This window comes from Protobothrops mucrosquamatus, unplaced genomic scaffold (assembly GCF_001527695.2).
Source record: "Protobothrops mucrosquamatus isolate PMUCROS unplaced genomic scaffold, P.Mucros_1.0 scaffold1578, whole genome shotgun sequence".
Lineage (NCBI taxonomy): Eukaryota > Metazoa > Chordata > Lepidosauria > Squamata > Viperidae > Protobothrops > Protobothrops mucrosquamatus.
In genome coordinates, this window is record NW_015387741.1 from 283,941 (window position 1) to 289,039 (window position 5,099).

Below are 5,099 nucleotides of genomic sequence, written 5' to 3' on the forward strand. Positions count from 1 at the left end.
GAACAGAGCTCTGGGTCACCCTGCTACACCCTCCATGTAGATGCAATTCCATTGAGGACCACATGCTGAGTACAGCCAGTCAGCCAGCTACAAATCCATCTGGTGGTGATGCTGTCTAACCCACATTTTTCTATCTTATCAAGTAGTAGGATGAGACAGAGAGAGATCCCATTTTCAGATCCTTTCAAGCATATGAAGCAGTTTAGTGGCAGGAGGAAAGGTCAAGGTTATTTCTCTGCACAAATCTCCAGAATCAGAGAGGAAAGGCAAAGGCTCAGTATATTTCATCAGTTTCACTAGTTTCTCAAGTACCACTGTCAAACTATTCAGTTCCATAGCTCTTTCTGAGCAAAAGAAAGACAGAGGAAGAGTTGTTCAGCAGGGAAGAAAGAATCTGGAAGATGTAATGTACTTCAATACTTAGGGGAGATGTTTTGGTTCCAGGAGAAATATAAGCAAAATTATTGTCATCCTACATTCTGTAAGTTCTCTCATTTATGTTGCTACTACCATTTTAAGAAAGAGTTCCCAGCAGATTTGGGGAAAGAGATTTTTCTAAAACTTATTCTTAAGGGGAAAGCTGGATGTATATGGGTGTATTGAAAGAAAACGATTGGAGGAAAGTATGGAAGATTGGAATAAAGGAAAAACTGAACTGGGTAGCTGGAATCTCAGAAAAAGAGCAAACCTCCCCACAATACTTTGTTGTGGTTCCCACTTGTTCCCAGATGCTATCACTTACATGGCCAAAAAACACCACTCAGTAGACACCTGAGACCTGGAGATACACAATTTTAAAAATGCTGTTCAATAAGGACTGACATTGTTCAGATAGCTGGAATTGGAGAGAAGCTTGAAATATAGATAGCACAGTAGGAACACTCCCCAGTGCCAGATGTTGTTGTATGATCTGCTTGAGACAAATATGCAATCAGTAATGGTTAGACGAAAAGGAATCAATATTTGTAAAAGCGTGGCTTGATTCCAAGGAAGGGCCAACTTTGAACAACTATATAGACCAGGGCCCATAACATAAGATTTCTCCTCTGATCCTCCAACTAGTTTATAACTTGTTTCTAATTTTAAAAAAACCCAAAAACAAATGGAAGGGTGGAGAGAGCGAGAGCACTGTGCCTGCTTTGTGGTTGCTTTGAAAAGTTACAAACAGGTGCTATGTTTGCGTTCTCATTCACTTCAAATAATTTTTTGGGAACTGAATTTGCAGAGCCATAATAGATTGATGATTGGAAAAAATACATTTGCCATTAAAACATAGATAGCATTCCTAATTGTGAGAATGGATAAGTGTCTGATAATATGTAAGACAAAATACAGATTATGTGCTACGGTTGGGTCTTATTACCTTAAGATACCATGAGGCTAAAGCAGGGCTTGAATATAACCTGGTATAAAGGAATTTAGAGCTCTTCAGGAGAGGGAAGGAATGAACAAACCATTTAGGGTGACTTACTAAAAAGATTACATTCCTGAAAAAGAGGAAGCATGAGGAGAAAAAAAAACCTCAAAATAGCCTTGATTTTCTTTAGTATAAGAGGACTACAGAAAATCTTGGACAGGCTTTCAAATTTTTATTCTACTGTATAGTACTACAATTTTAAGAAATCCTGGAAGCCCTGCCTTGGCTACCTGAAAGACTGATACCTGTTCAGGGAAAATGGTGGTATCTGTTTACTGAGCTAATTTCAACAAAGCCAAGAAAACATACCATACCAATATTGATACACTAATAGTCTGATCTCTAAGTATAGGCCCAAGAATTTAGTGTTAGATCGCGCAGGCAGTAAGACACGAGTCGAGTGACAGTCAGCTCTCGGTTTATTGGCAAGGCATAAAGTAAATCCGGACTGCCATCTGGGCCAGGGGAGCCCTCTTTTATGGGATTCCCCTGGCTTGTAATCACACAATTCCATTGGCTGGTAAGACCCCGTTGCTAGTCAGCCAACCAGCAACGGGCATGAAACTGTATGCAGATGGAGAAGGGCAATCACCCTTAATGGGTGACCAGGATGCGCATAGGGGATTAAGGGGGGGGAATACAAAAGAACACAACATTTAGCATATGGGAAATAACTATTGGCATGCCCATTGGTAAACAAATCTCAAAACTATAGAATTATTTTTCATAAAATTTTACTAAATGCCCTTGGAGTTCCTCCAGCCAGGTTTTAACTCTATACGGCGAAGGGAAGAATCCTAGAAATCTTGTGTTTTCTATTTTTATTCTGCTGGCTGTTTTAGAGGGTTTTGTTTTTACTCTGGATGTCATTTAATCTCTAATTTTCTGTAATAAATTATATTGTATTGCCCCTCTGTCTTTCCATGTGATACTGGGTTATGCAGCTAGATGTTGCTCCTGGGACAGTATTAATATTTTTTTTGTCCTTTCTATGGAATGATTTTAATAAATATCTCCAAATAACTGGAACATTCAGAGTGATGGTAGATAAAATATTGTTTTAAATTAGCTCCAGCCTGGGCTGGCCTGCTGGGACCTCAGTCTGCTGCTCTGCATGACTATTGCAAGAGAAGAACATAGCAAGAGGCAACAAACCGGCCTGAAAAGAAGTTACAGAATAGATTTGAGGTTCGGAAGAAGCAAAAATGATCCTGCAACAGAACTTTGATACATTTCTTCACATAGTCTGCATGGAATAATTGACAGGACATTATGGGCAATGAAAGTCGTCTTGCTGGAAAATCCATTCTCTGAATTGGTATAGTTTTCCAGTATGCACTGGCTTTTGCTACTGTTATGACAATCAGTCTGAAGAATGCTACTTGAGCTTAGCCTGGCTATTAGATGTGTCTAAGACAGACATGTCAAACCCGCGATGTCACATGACGTCACGTGACGTATTGGAGCTTTTTTGCCATTGCCAGCAATGGGGTGGGCGCAGCTCCGGTATGATGAAACCGGCCCATGGGCCGGCAGTTTGACACCCCTGGTCTAAGATAAAGGTAGAAGTTAGAAGACTTTGTGACTATGGTTGGGAAGTTACTTAAGCATGAGATTCAAGATTTGGAGGACCTGAGCTAGTAAGAATAAAGGTTGGTTTGTACAGCTTTTCAGAGCTGACATTCATAATCAACAAATAACCCTGCTTTTCAGTACTTTTTGTCCTATGCTAAGAAGGTCTACAAAAGACCTGAAAGAAAACAAGAGAAATTCTCAGCACTCTCACTTCTTCACAGCAATGTTTCCTGGATTTGAATTTTTGATTATCAGACTCTGGTGTAGATGATTAAACCTGTTTATGTGTTGAAGCCCATTCAAAAAGAGTTGCCCTCAATCTGAATGCATGTCCTTTTTCAAAAGTCTTGCAATTGTATCCAATACTGCTGAAAAAAAGTGAATGAGTAGTTATCCCCATTAACACACACACACACACATGCACACCTTTAAAAAAAAAAGCTTTTACACTGATGGTGGCAAAAAAAAAATCCCATCTGTCACAAATTTGTTCAGAAAGGAAAAATGTTCAGCTGGAAGATGTATAAAGTGACTCAGAAACAAATATCTTAAATGAGGCTCAAGTGCTTTGAATTGAAAAATCCATTACCAAGATCATTGTTCCAAATAAATGTTATTTTAATATGATATCCAAAAATAATGCTACCCACATTGTAAATCATCCTTTGTCTGCCATTTATGTCTACCGAATCAAAGGTTGATGTCTTAATGCTAGTATATCAAATATACAAGCAGCTGTAATCTCACATCAATAAACATGACCAAGTGTTGCCCCACCTACCTCTGCTGAGCTCATGTTCTCCCAATGGATCCTCCACTCTTGCAGTAGCCATAGTCCAGCTTGACCACTAGCCAGCCTTGCTGGTTAGAATTTCTGAAGTTGGCTTAGGAAACAGCTTGGAGCAGTATGGGAAACATGCAGCTTAGGCTGCCATATGGACATAAAACATGGATTTTATTGGCTTCCATGAGATCCAATCCATGAGTTCTAAGGGCTAGACTTTTCTTCTCGGGCTGGTTCTTATTGCTAGTCTACAAAGGGTAAAAGCCAGACCTCTAAGATATCTTTTCATGAACTTCTAGGACGCATCCTGAAATTCCAACATTTGTAAATCCATGTATAGTTTGAGTGAATTGATCTTTGTATGAAATCCTCAATCAAACGTTTTCAAAAATTACCACACTGAAGGAAGTAGGTTTCAATCAATGCTCAGAACAAGCCATGCAAGACATGTGATTATGAAATTATTTTTTCATTCGCTTAATTGGTTCTGATTGTAACATTTTAGTTCTTCCAGATGTCAATCTCAGGTGTGACAAGAAGGAAACTATTTCTGGAAATAGCAACATAGTGAGAATATAGCATGTCAAGGCCATATCAAGCACTGCTTTCTTTCACAGTGCTGAGAACAGAAAAGAGTACTGTCAAGAAGTACCAAATATGAAGAAAAAATATATTAGCAACTCCATCCTTGGGTTGATGGAGAGACCAGAATGCACCACAGAGATATTTACTTTTCAAAAGAGTATAACACAGTGGTGGCGAACCTATGGCACGGGTGCCAGAGGCGGCACTCAGAGCCCTCTCTGTGGGCACGCACGCCATCGCCCCAGTCCTAGGCCTTCAGCTGGGTTTTATAAAACCTTTTCGCTTTAGGCCTCCGCTGCCATGTACAAAAAAAAAAAAGGTTCAATCAATCAGTCAATTTCAACTTCTCGTGGGAAAAAAAAGATCTTGCAAAGTTGGAATTGATTGATTGAACTTTTTAGTCCCACCCAGTCTGCTGTTACCACTGCAGCCACGCCCACCCAATGGGCCACACCCACCCAATGGGCCACGCCCATCCAATGGGCCACACCCACCCGGCACCCGACGATGCATAAGTGGGTTTTGGGTTGCAGTTTGGGCACTCGGTCTCTAAAAGGTTCGCCATCACTGGTATAACAGGAACCTAAAAAGCTAGACTTGCGAAAGGAAGAGGGAAAGTTTGACAGTCAATATTCTGAATTAATTCTTTTTATGGTTTGAAGAATTGTCAGAAGTTGGGTCCTAAAGACCAGGAGCTGGTTACCAAAGACATCCTTGTATAGTTAAAAAAAAGGGGGG